General features: G+C 53.2%; 1 long non-coding RNA gene across 1 annotated transcript in view; it reads left to right on the forward strand.

Moving 5' to 3' along the window:
- LOC129046144 (uncharacterized) overlaps nucleotides 1-13,174 on the forward strand; it is a 129,448-nt gene extending 116,274 nt beyond the window's left edge. The window contains exons 8-10 of the long non-coding RNA XR_010405924.1: nucleotides 2,995-3,526; nucleotides 10,895-11,125; nucleotides 11,350-13,174. This is a non-coding gene — a long non-coding RNA (uncharacterized LOC129046144). The remainder of the gene's footprint in view (nucleotides 1-2,994; nucleotides 3,527-10,894; nucleotides 11,126-11,349) is intronic.
- Nucleotides 13,175-13,420: the final 246 nt, after the last annotated feature.

Raw genomic sequence — 13,420 nt, forward strand, 5'->3', positions numbered from 1 at the left:
GCTCTCCCCTCCCCCTTACAAGCTCATCTCCCTCTATTCGCTCTCGTTCCCTCCCCTCTGGCTAAACTGCACGCCTTGTTATTCCACCAAACATGCTAAATACACCCCTGCCTCAGGGCCTTTGCACTTGCTGTTCCTTCTTTCTGTAACACCCTTGCCCCAGATACCTCTTCTTTACCCTATTCAGGTCTCGGTTTAAATGCCCCCGGGAGGCCTGCTCTGACCTCCTCTTTTAAACCGCTCCCCGTTACTCTTTATCCTTTTACCCTGCGTTGATTTCCCCTGACAACTTAACATTATAATTTTGGAAGTTTGTCACTCTCCACCCTCCAGACCCTGAGCTCCAAGGACACAGAGTTCAGTTCTATGTTATTCTCCACGTACTCTTTGGAGCCTGACACATGGTAGAAGCTCCCCAAATGTTTGTTGACTGAACAAGTGCAGGGTTATATGGGGAGGATGAAAAGATATGTACATAGATGGTTCAGCACCAGCACAGAGTACTTGCTCACTAAACAGTACTTCCTTTTCTCCCTTCCTGGCACCAACCTGGCCCACGTGCTCATTGACTTCCTGCCATAGAAGGATGCCTTTTACAGATACAGAACCAAGGCCAGACAGCCCAATGATCTGCCTCAGCTCACATAGCAGGGTGAGGTTTTGAAGTCTTATCTGTGGGGCTCTTGGACTCCTGAATGATGGATACTAACTGGGCCTGGCCGGTTAGTATCAGGCTGAGGGAAATGGCTGATGGGGCGCTTCAGACCCTTGAGAGGGCTGAGGGCAGTGGGGAGTTGGCTCCGGCATTGAGGGTCTCCAGGCAACATTGATCCTTGGGACCAGGTTCATGTCCCTGCCCAGCAGTCTCACAGTTCCCATCAAGGGGGCTCAGGGTTCCCAGAGAGGGGCTTTTTCAATTTTCTGTTTCTGGAACATTCTGTCCCAGGAAGGGCAGACACTCAAGGAGCTGCTGGAGCCTCAGAGACCAGGGGACTCGGGTGTCCTCTCTCCCCGGCACCCAGCCAGTTCCTGGACAAGAGGGACTTTCCAGAGAAGTCTGTCTCCTGGCTCCCTCAGAGCCTGCCCAACAGACTATCAGCCAAGGTCCCCACGAAGCCCCGCCCTGCCTTGGTTTCCCTGCCTTTACTTCTGAGAGAGGCTAAGTAGTCTGGGGAGGAACAGGCCTGACATGAGTGTGGTCTTCCCTAGGCCTGGCATTTAGGAGTTTGGGAGCCACAAAGTCTAGTCTAGGGTGGGCTGGGCCTTTGCCTCTGGGTCTCATCTGGAGCTGAAGGTTTTGCCTCTTTTCCCATCAGAGTTGCCTTGGCTGTCTGAGGGCCCCTCCCACAACTGCTACAGCAAGGGGGATGCAAGTGAGACTCTCGGGAGGACAGTCTGCTAACCCTTTATCGTACTCGAAGGTGACCGTACCCATTATGCCGTCTAGAGCAGACCTTGCTGACAGGCTGCCCACGGGCCCAATCCAGTCCGGGGATATGTTTGGTTTGGCCTTTGAAATATATATATATATTTTTAAAGATTTTATTTATTTATTTGACAGAGACAGCGAGAGCAGGAACATAAGCAGGGGGAGTGGGAGAGGGAGAAGCAGGCTTCCCGCAGAGCAGGGAGCCTGATGTGGGACTCGATCCCAGGACTCCGGGATCATGACCTGAGCCGAAGGCAGCCGCTTAACGACTGAGCCACCCAGGCGCCTTGGCCTTTGAAATATTTTTAAAAATGTGAATCAGTTGCCAACATTTGAAAGACAAGGAGATTTCACATGAAATCCATTTTCTCCAGCTTCACTTGAAAAATGAGAAGATCTAGCTAGACTGGGGCCACATCCCTGCAGGGCAGAGAAAGGCGGGAATGGGCGGGGTGTGCCTGCTTTCAGAGCGGCACATAGTAGGTCCTCTCCTCTTCACCCCAGTCCCCGCTCAGCCCACTTTCCTCATATATGCTGCCTACTAGGATCTTGATGCACGAATAGGAGTTCACCAGACAAAGGAGTGGAAAAGCATTCCAGGAAAGGGGAACAGCACATGTCTATGGAATTCATCTGTTCAAGATTCACTTGACAAGTATGTGTTGAATGCTTACTATATGCGCCGGAGAATACAGCAGGAAACCAAAGAGCTCAAAGTCCCTGCCCTCCTGGAGCTCGTTATCGCAGCCAGCCCCTCTCAGCTGGGCACTCTTTCCTTCCCCAGGGACATCGGCACTGCTGGGAGGCATCTGTGGTGTCACGGTGACATGGGGGAGGGCATCTCGTTGGTCGAGGCCAGGGGAGCTGCTAGATGATTCCTGAAGGGCACAGGACGGCGTTTCATGACAAGGAATGATCTGGCCCCAACGTCCAAGATCGAGAAACCCTGGTTTAAAGATTTTATTTATTTATTTGAGACAGAGAGAATGAGAGACAGAGAGCATGAGAGGGAGGAGGGTCAGAGGGAGAAGCAGACTCCCCGCTGACCAGGGAGCCCGATGCGGGACTCGATCCCGGGACTCCAGGATCGTGACCTGAGCCAAAGGCAGTCGCTCAACCGACTGAGCCACCCAGGCGCCCTGAGAAGCCCTGGTTTAGGGGGAGATAATAAACCGGACACAGCAATACATGTACAATCTGAAGTCAGTGCTGAGAGTGTCCCAATTGATGAAACGGATCCGAGGGTGGCAACAGGGATTAGCAGGTGGGACAGCGGCCTGGGGGCGGCTCCACGGGAACAGAGACCTAGGGTGAGAGGGAACGGGGCCCTGGCGTCATCGTGGCTCATGGAGTAGCACTTCCCCTCTTTCTGCCTGGCTTTGACCTCAGCACAGCCTTGCATGTGGAGCAGGGCTCGGCGGTCCTGTGCCTGTTTTTACAGACAAAGAGATCTCGTCCGAGGTCACAAGCCCCTGTGAGGCCGACCCAGGCCACCTGACCTGACCTAGGACATTCGGGGGTCCCTGGCGGTGCTGATGGTAACTGAATTGCCTTCTCTCCTTCAGTCGTCAACAAACACCTGTGGGGGCCCACTGTGGCTGAGACGAACGGAGCAACTTCTGGGTGACTTAGCTCTGGTCACAGCACCTAGGAGTTACGCAAAAGATATTGGTCATGTGAACGAAAAGAAGGGATAAATGAATAAACAAGCAAGTCCATGTAAGAGAATGATCATGGCCAGCGCTGTTTGAGTGCTTACCGTGTGCAGCCCCGTCGTGGGTCTCCTGTGTGAGGGTTTCACGGAACAGGCGTCCTCGGAGGGAGGGACGGTGGTCATCCCGCCTCCCACAATGAGGAGACCACAGTGCAGAGAGGGGCTGTCGGCGCTCAAGGCCTCGTGGCAAGGAAGCGACAGGGCTGGCCCTGGAGCCCAGGCCTCCCAGGTCTCGGGCTGCCCCCGCTGCCTCGGCATTTTGTGCGCTCTGCCACGTATCATCCCACCCACCCCATGAAGTCGCGGGGAGCATGATCTCCTTTTACAGTCGCGAAAACCGAGGCCCGGAGAGGCGAAGTCACGTGCCCAACGTCACACGACAGGTGGGTTTGGATCTACGTTCCACACTTTGGACCACCAAGCCCTGCTCCTTGTAATCCTGTGCCTGGAAGAGCGTTCATCCACCCCAAGGGGAAGGAAGGTGGGCCAGCGGGCTAAGCCCCTCGAGGTCTGCAGGACCAGGCAGGAGGCTCTGGAGGAGGCAGGGTCCCCAGGTGGGCAGGTGGGAGCGGGTGGGCCTGGGGAGCCTCCTGCCTTCCGCCCCCACACGCAGGGACAGCTGCCAGGACGACCAGGCTGACAATGGCTCCTTGTGTCAGCGCGGCGGGTGGGGGAGGGGGCCATTGTTCTCCAGGCCACCTTACCGCCTTGGCTGGCTGCGGGCGGTCCCCGTCCCAGGGCACTTGGCGTGGGGCTGTTCCGGGCGCCCGAGGGAGGTGTGTGTGTGTGCGCGCGCACGGAGGGGTGTGTGTTTCTCACACTGTCTCTGAATGGGCCCACACACGTCTTGCACACTGTGGTGGTGTGTCTGAGCAGGCTTGTGGCTTTTGGTGTCTGTTGCGTCTGCCAGGGTATGTCTCCCCGGGTGTAGCCGGCTGCTTGCGTATCTGCCTCTGTGTTAGCCCCGTCTCCGCAGAGTTTTGCTTGCGTGCTCCAGTGTGTTGAGTGGGCCTGTCTGGGTCTGTCTCTGGAGGGTCTTGACACCAACGGGACCACGGAGTGTTGGCTTCAGGTGAGGCCCAGCGAGGAAAGGGCTTTCGGATGGAGGAGCCGGCCTGCACAAAAGCCAGGAGACAGGAGAAGGCGGGGGGCTGAGCAGGAGCTGCTGGGGAGCAGGGCCGCTGCAGTGGAGTGAGCGATGGGGGGACGCCACGGGGCCGTCCTTCGGAGTAAGATGGAGTTGGAGGGAGGGCTTGCATCGGGAGCCACTAGGTCTGGTGGGGTTTTATGGAGCTGCCTCTGGCTATGGCTAGAGAGTGGACTGGGGGGCAAGCGTAAACGCTGTTGGCGGGCCTACCACGACGCGTTTCACGAAGCAGTCCCACGGCCGTGACCTCAGGGTACCCAGCTCCCCATTTTGCAGAGGTGAAAACTGAGACCCGGGAACGAGAAATGCCTTCCAAGGCTGGAAGTTTGGGAGCTGGCCCAATGCCAGAGCCAGCTCTCATTCTTCTCGCCTTGCCTGCCCGCCCCTCCCCAAGTCCCTTCCTGTCCCGAAGCTCTGGGGGTGTCTGCGCTAAAGACAGAGGACCTGGCATCCCCCTCTTCTCAGGAACCGGGACTCTGGAGCCAGAGGGCTTGGCTCCAAATCCTGTCTCTGCCACTTAAAAGCTGTGTGACCTTGAGCAAGTCACAGAGTCTCTGTGTGTTCCACTTTCCTCATCTGCAAAATGGGGCTGGCGTTCATACTGACCTCTAAAGTGTACCACTGATAACCTATCCACATCTGCTTTCTCTTTCTCCAACACCCTTGCCGCCCGCGAACACACCCCATGTTATATTTATTGGCTGTGGAACTAGAGTATCAGTTCCATGAAAGCAGGAAGTCTGGGTCTGCTCAGTACTAAGGTCTAGACTAGTGTCCTGCACGTGGTCGGTGCTCAGTGAATTTTTACTGAATGAATGAAACCAGGTAATACATGTAAAATGCTGGAACAGGGCCTGACACATAATAAGTGAAACCTGAGTCTCATTAGTGTTCCCTGGGGAGTGGTCCAGGGGTGGGGAATGTGGAAGCATGAAAGCCCGGTCAGCCCGCTTTGGGAATTGGGGTCGCCATTCCATTTTCTGCACGTTGTTCTTCCCTTCTGGATCTGCTTAGCCCTCCCTGGGCCGGATGTCTCCTGTCTTTGGTCTCCAGGGTTTGAAGACAGGTTGGCTCTGGCAGGTGCTATGAGCTGGTGGTTTCATGCCCCTGTGAGGGATCCGTGACTCAGTTTCCCCAACTGGCCGTGGCTTATCCAGAGGCTTCAACGGTCTCTGCTCTCTCAGGACATCCCTCAGTATTGGAGCCTGACCACCCCCATTGCACCACCCCCAGGATTCCCACCCCTCTGTCAACAATAGCAACTAGACCTCTCAGGGCAGGGGGCAAAGCCGGCTGAACCACGTGGGTAGATGTTTGTCAAGTCCAACATGTTTGTCGAGGAGGCGGCTTTCTGACCGTCCCATCTTTCTAAGAAAGAATGAAAGTAGAGGCTTGGAGACTGACTAGGTGGTGTGGTGGTCCCCCAAGCTCCTGCGTCCAGCTTCCTGCCACCTGGTCATTGGCTCTGTGTCCCTGACTTCCTGGGGAGAGCCAGGAGCTGGAGAAGAGGATCGGGGCCCAGGCAAAGAAGAAGCTTTCTCTGTCCTCTCACTTCCTTCCTCCTTTGCTCCTGACACCCTGGCCTGGCTGGGGGCGTGCAGCAGGCTCCGGGGCTGCTCTGTAAATGCGGGCAGTGGGGCGGGGGGGCGGGGGTAGCTGTGTTCCCTTCCTCGGGGCCCAGCGGGGCTCCGGGGGCTTGTTCAGCATAACTGGGTAACGTGACATCTGCCCACAGACCCCCATTCTGTCCTCAAGCAACTGCCAGGGTTCAGGCCTCTGTCTTCCGGTCCTCCATTCTCCCCAAATTTATTGAGCACCTACTGTGTTCCCTGCCCCCCCCCCCCTCAGGGGGACAATGAAAAGGCCTCCAGGCCAGGGACTCTTGGAGTTCCTTTTAAATGTGATGAAGACCCACTGGAGGGCTCTGAGCAGAACAGTGCAGAACTGCCTTTTTAATTCATGTCACAAAGGAAGCATTGTCCTTTCAGAGGATCCCTGTGGCTGTGCTGGGGAGAATACACTGGTTGGGGGGGTTGGGCAGTGAGGATGGGGATGGGGATCAGGGACGAGTGACCCGGCCGAGAGCGCTGGCACGGAAATAGCAAGAAATGGCATCCAGGGCATATTTTGAAAGTTGGAGTCACAGCGTTGCCTGCTGGGGGCCCTGTCGGGGGAAAGAGAGGAGTCTGGGATGACTCCGGGGTTTCTGGTCGCATAACCGGGAGGCTGGTGGGACCATTTTCTGTAATGGGGACGAGGGGGAAGGTGCAGTCCTGGGGAGCAGGGGCTGTGCTCAGTGCAGGGGCTGCTGAGTTGGGGTGTTTTGGAGGTGGAAAAGGAAAGCCGCTGCCTGGGCCTGCACGTCGCCACCACCTTTGTCCTGGTCCAGATGCCCAGCACCCACCCCAGGAAAATGGCAACAGCTGCTCAATTGCCCTCCCAGCCTGTCCCTGTTTCCTCTTCCACATCGGTCAAGTTCATTTTCAGAAGGCACAACTCTAGCCCCTGTCTCTCTTCTGCTCTAGAACTGTTGATGGCTCCCTGGCACCTGGATAAAGTCCAAACACCTGGGCTGGGTTAGCCTGGCCCTGAGCCATCTCCCCTGACCTCTGCAGCCTCATCGCCCTCCTGGCCAGTGAAGCAGACCACCCTTGGCTCCTCCAGCACGTCCTGTCCCTGCCCACCTCCTCAGTCTTGCTCGAGCCATTCCTGTCACCTGGTGCCCTTTCTCATCCCACCTCAGGGATGACTTTAGAGGCCGTGCCTCCAATGTCGATAGCCTTTTGTTTGTTTCTTTCTCCCAGGACATATCACACAGCGCTTTGAGTTACACTTATTTATATCTTGCCCTCCTCCCAGAGGGCAGAAAGGTGCCGGATTCATTTCTGGGCTCGATGCCAGGCCCCGAGCAGATCCTGGTTAGATCCGGTGAGCAAACTGTTAGATGCTGCATTTGCAGTGGTCTGGACCCACCCAGCACCCATTGCCCTCTCTGCTGGAGAAGAGGCTGTGATTTTCCTTGGGGTATCACTACCTTCTTTGTCTGTGTGTATCAGGTGAGCTGACCCCATCCCCAGGGGTAGACTCATGACCCAGGCCTGGCCAATCAGAACTTCCCAGGCCCCTGGCCACAGTGATTGGTTCACGGATGGACACTGATCCAATCAAAGCCAACAGAACCCAATTCTCCGGAATAGAAGAGAAGACGTTGTTGCCTGGAGGTGGCTGAGCAAATGTGATATCAGCCTGGAGCAGCAGTGGCTTCTGTGCCATCATGATAGCAAAGAGTGTCTGAAAATACAGCCAATATAAGGCAAAGTGGAGCTGAGAAATGGACACAGCTCAAGTACCAAAAACATCATTGCTGCTCCTGGATCCAGCTGTACCTGAAGCAGACATAACCTTGAACTTCTTAGTTATATAAGCCAAGATATTTTTCTTTCTCATTCTCTCTTTTAAAACCCTCTTTGAGTTAGGTTTCCATTGCTTGAATTGCAAGAATTCCTGACAAAGACATGAGCTTTCTCCACAATCTATCTCTTGCCATCTCAGTGCCTATCCCTCTCTGCATGGCCCTGTGTGAAATTCCCTCTCGAGGAACTGCTCTGAATCTCTATCCACGGAGCTGATGTGCTTGTTTCTTTCCTCACTCTTGGATGATGCAAGTAGTGATCGCTGGTTCTAGCTGCCTTGAGCAACTTCTGAAACAAGGCAGGGGGCAAATTGAATAACCTAAAGAAGTAAAATGGGCTCATTTGAAGGCCAGACCTTCAGCCCCATGGCTGCTCAGCATGGGCCTTGGCACGCAGAGGATGCTTCTCGACCGTTCTTTGCTTGATAATGTCAGGCAAGTTTTTCAAACCTGGACATAAAGGGCATTCTGGAGCAGAACTTCTCTGTGAAGTACCCTAACCAGAATTTCTTCCTCCAGAATTGGTTAGGAGAGGGTTTCTCAATGGGCACACTATTGGCATTTGGGGGGCGGATCATTCTTTGTCCTGGGGCCATCCTGTGCCTTGCAGGATAGTTGAGCAGAACCCTCGTTTCTTTACCCACTAGATGCAAGTAGTACCCATGCCTGGAGCTGTGACAACTACAGATGTCTTCAGACATTGCCACATGTCTCCTGGGGGGTAAACTCACCGCTGGTTTAAGGAAAGCACTTTGCACCAGGCCTGGCACGTGGCAAGCACTGGATATATACCAGCAATCATAAGGTGGTGATAACGGGCTGAGGATGATGCGGGGAGGGGTCAGATCTGGCCAGCTTAACTGAGAGGGGAATTTATTGGAGGAACAGGGGAGCTTGCAGAATTTATGAGGGGCAGGGAGAATCAGGTAACAAAAGCACAGAAACAAAGACAGATAGCACGAGCGAGGGTCCAGATAGCACGAGGTAGATGTGCTGAGGCTATAATGAGCTACTCCTTGTTTCGGTCGTTCCTCCCAAATTCTCCTTCCTGCAGGATGCATTTTGCTCAGGCCCTCCCCGCCCACCATCCCATAGACTCGGGGAAGGTGGGCTTCCGCCAAGTTGGGGGCGGGGAGTGGCCGGTCACAGCTGTTTTAAGCCAATCACAGTGACCCCTTTGCCCTTGCCGGGGATTGGCTTAGGCTGCGCGTGGAACGAAATTCTGGCCAGTGATACCCTTTGGGAAATCTGCTGGGGGCTTCTGGGAAAGGGTTCCTTGCTCTTCAAAAGAGACAGCGGCTTGTTTCATTAAGCATAATGAGGGATTTCCTTCCTTTTTAAGATGGAAAAATACTCCATTGTATGTGAAGACCACATTTTCTTTATCCATTCATGTGCCGATGGACACAGGTTGTTTCTACATCTTGGCCACAGTGGACAGGGGAGTGCAGATATCTCTTGAAGAGATCCTGATTGCAATTCTTTTGGATAAATACCCAGAAGTGGGATTGCTGGATCATTATGCTAAGTGAAGTAAGCCAGTCACAGAAGGACAATTACTGTACGATTCCACTTATGTGAAGTATCTAAAATAGTGGAACTCACAGAAGCAGAGAGTAGAATGGTGGTTCACAGGGGCTGGGGGACTGGGAAACGGGAGTTGCTATTCAACAGGTATAAAGTTTTGGTTATGCAAGATGAATTAAGTTCTAGAGATCTGTGAAAAAGATCTCATGTTAAATGCTGTCACTACAATAAAAAAAGAGTATTTATAAAACAACATTTGTGGAGTTTCCAGTGATACCAACATTAAAAAAAATTTTAGGGGTGCCTGGGTGGCTCAGTCGGCTAAGTGTCCGACTTGATTTTGGCTCAGGTCATGATCTTGGGGTCGTGAGATCGAGCCCGGTGTGGGGCTGGCACTCATCACAGAGTCTGCTTGTCCCTCTCCCTCTGCTCCTCCCCCTGCTCATGTGCACTCTCTCTGTCTCTCTCCCTCTAAAAAAAAAAAAAAGAAATTATATATGAAAGTTCTTAGCTAAAGAGGAATAAAAGAAACAGGCTCTTTTCTCTCTAGTGTTGGAGTGGGGAGAGGTCATGATGTTTGGAGCACTGGCAGCCATCTTGAGTGAATGAAGAAAACCAGTTGGAGGGCAAAGCTTAAGTCCCGAGACCTGGGTCTTTGCTGATGTCACTAAGCTGCTGAATTAACCAGTCCCTGATTCCTGATCACTTCCAAGGGTCCATGTAGATAAGCTGTTGCTTCCAAATTGGTCTCAACGTTTCCCACCTGCCTCCTGAGTAGAGGTCACTTTCACTGCCAGGGAGGTTGGATACACAGATCCTCATCTGGCTGTCAGACATATTCTGTGGCCTGGCAGTGTCCGCAGGGCTCAGGCAGGAGGACTCCCAGGAGACCACCTACCAGCTTCTCCATGACACTCAAACTTGGCCTCTCTGGGCCTCGGTTTCCCCATCTGTGAACTGGGGATGGTCATGGGACCACCTATTTCACAGGGTGTTATGAAGATTAAATGAATTATTTCCATTACAGTAACAGGTGCATGGTCAGTGCTCAACAAACGTGAGCTATTACTATTACTGCTGTTGTTGTTATTCCTTGGGGAAAGGGACAGAGGAACTCTGCTGACTCGGTGTGGGGGGCAGGTGCAGAACGAGACTGGCAGCCTCCAGAGGGGAGAGTGAGGTGGAAAGAAAGGATTCAACCAAAGCAGGTAATGAAGCTGTAAGAAGCATGAGCCACCTCTGCTCCTGAGGTGGGGAGACTCCAGGGTCCCCAACTTGAGAGGAAAGGAAAGGTGAAAGGAGAGGGGTTCCAGGAAGGCGGGAGGCTGAGGAACACCCTGGTCTGAAGCCATGAACAACAGAGGCAGCATTCACTCCTTCAAAGACCCCGCAGTGTCACCGCGGCTTGAGGACCTTCCCCTCGAGGCCTTGGGGGTCTTACTACACGCTCCAGAGCCTCCAGTGTTCAGGCTTGGGCCTCCTTCCTCACCCAGCCAGATTCCCCAGCACCTCCACACTGCACCCTGAGCCCCTTCTGGCCCCAGGTCCCGCACCTGACTCCCCCAGGGTGACACGGGGCCTTGCTGTCACCAGATGGATTGAGCAACTCAGGTGAGTGTGCGTTTTCCAGCTCATGCTAACCGCCATTCATTCACTTCCTCTCAGCCCATGGAACATTCGGTTCCTGGTCATTTCACCATGATCCTTCCTGTGAGCCTTCCATGATGCAGCCCGGAACCTGAGTCATCCCAACATTGAACCTCCCTTGACCTTGGTCTTGTAAGCCCCTGGCCTGGTTCACAGATGAAAACAGAAATACTGACGATGGTGTTGGTGATGGTGGCTACCGAACCTAATGGCGTCCTGAGCGCTTAGGTGTACTAACAGTCAAGATGGGTACGGTGCTTCTCCCCATTTTCTGGATGAGGAAAATGAGACCCAGAGAGGCTAGCTAGTTCATAAGCGAAGGAGTCATGATTTGAACCCAAGCTGTCTGGTATAGAAATTCAACCATGTTTAGTTAGATAATTTAACAAAACACCTTTGTAGAAAAATAAGAAGCAAAAAAATGGGGAATTCCTTTAGAAGGTATCATCATTTCACTCATTCCTATCAAACAGATATTTCCGTAGCAGAGTCTGTGTCAGCCAGCGCTTTGTACCGGACCCGTGGAAGTCAGTGTGCAGGGAAGGGCCCTGCCGCCCAGAGCCCACGGACCCCTGAGGACAGTCAGTCAGTTGAAGGCCTGACACGTGAAACCGAGACCGCTCATACCTGTGAGATCAGAACTGGTGAGACTCTGAGCTGGGAACACTGTGGCGTTTCTAGGCTTTTTAATGTAATTCTTTCAAGAAAGAGACCTTCCCCCAAGGCCTCCCCTGCAAAGGTAACGGTAGGTGTTGGGTGTGGGGAGAAGGGCCAGAAGACTTCGAGGGAGCTTGCGATGTCGCAGGAGACACAGGGCTGTGGGGTCACACCTCTGACCCCAGATCCCAGCCTTGGTCCCCACCAGCATGTGACCTAGGGCAGTCATGTCCCCTGTCCTCTGGGAGCCTATCTCCGCATCCGGAAATAGGGACAATGAATCCTTCCAGGGCCATCACGAGGATACAACCCGTCTGGGTGGAATACCATGACCTGCACTCACAGCTAATCTCCTGGTTGGCGTGAGGGAAGATGACTCCAGAAAGGCTGAACGATGACAGTTCATCATCTTTGCAAACCTCAGCTGGGCTCAAAGAGTGTTCCAGACCTCACTGGCAGAGACGCCCAAGGCCCTCTCAATAAGGCAGGCAGCTGGAGGAGGACTACAGTGGCCTGGGGGTGGCGGTGACCCAGCTCCCTCTGCGAATGGGCCCCCCTTGCACCAGGAGCTATTGCCCTCAAGAGAAGCCAGAAATCCAGATCTTTACATCAGCTTTACCAATTTTTCTTAAAGACTTATTTATTTATTTATTTATTTGAGAGAGAGAGAGAGAGAGAGCAAGGCAGGGGGAAGGGCAGAGTGAGAGGGAGAGAAGCAGACTCCCTGCTAAGTGTGGAGCCCCATGTGGGGCTCGAACTCATGACCCTGAGATCATGACCTGAGCTGAACCAAGAGTTGGTCCCTTAACCGACTGCGCCCCCCCAAGCGCCCCTCAGCTCTCCCAGTTTTTAAATGTTTCTGGCTAATTGAGAAAAAGCACCGGCCTATCACCCCACACCTTCTAGAATGGCTATAATCAAAAAGATGAACAGCAGCAAGTGTTGGCAAGCCTGTGGACTGACTGGAAGGCACACACACTGCTGGTGGCAACCGCTTTGGAAAAAACAGTCCAGCCCTTTTCCGGAAGGTTCCACACAGTTACCACATGACCCAGAATGCCACTTGCAGGCGTGTACCCAGATTTGAACGCCTACGTCTGAACAAACATGTGCACATGGATGTTCTTGGCAGCACTAGTCAAAACAGCCCAACGGCAAAAACAACCCAAGTGCCCATCAACCGATGGAGGCTGAAACGTGCGTCTCGCTGTGTGACGGAATACTACGTAGCAACAAAAAGGAGTAAAGCACTGATTCAGGCCACAGTGTGGCTGAGCCTTGAAAGCATTCTGTTAAGTGAAAGCAGGCAGACAAAAATGGCCGGATAACATATGCTTCCATGTATATGAAATGTTCAGAAGAGGCAAATCTATAGAAACAGAAAGTGGATCAGTAGTCACCAGGGGTAGGAGTGAGGGGAAATGGGAAGTGACTGTAAATGGACCCGGGGTATTTTGGGGAGGGAAATGGATTGTGGTAATGGTTGCACCACTCTGTGAAGATATTAAAAAAAACCATTGACTTGTACACTTTAAAGGGGTGAATTGTGTGGTATGTGAATTATATCCCCATAAAGCTGTTAAAATAAGAATGTGTTGGGGCGCCTGGCGGGCTCGGTCAGTAGAGCATGTGACTCTTGATCTTGGGGTCATGAGTTTGAGCCCCACGTGGGGTACAGAGATTACTTAAAAAAAAAAATTTTTTTTTTAAAAGCTTGAAAAACAGAAAAAGAAAGTGTTGGCTCACAGAGCTCCTCAGCGGGTCAGAGTCAACCACAGACTGCACTTCTCAGCTCCCTGGTTAAGGAGGTCATCCTCCGTTATCCAGACATTCAGCTATCCAGAACACTGGTTCCTGAAGAGCATGAATTTCCCACCTGGGCTCAGC

This window comes from Mirounga angustirostris, unplaced genomic scaffold (genome assembly GCF_029215605.1).
Source record: "Mirounga angustirostris isolate CCGP_5_RB_7025 unplaced genomic scaffold, mMirAng1.0.hap1 SCAF_10, whole genome shotgun sequence".
In the NCBI taxonomy this organism is placed as follows: Eukaryota; Metazoa; Chordata; class Mammalia; order Carnivora; family Phocidae; genus Mirounga; species Mirounga angustirostris.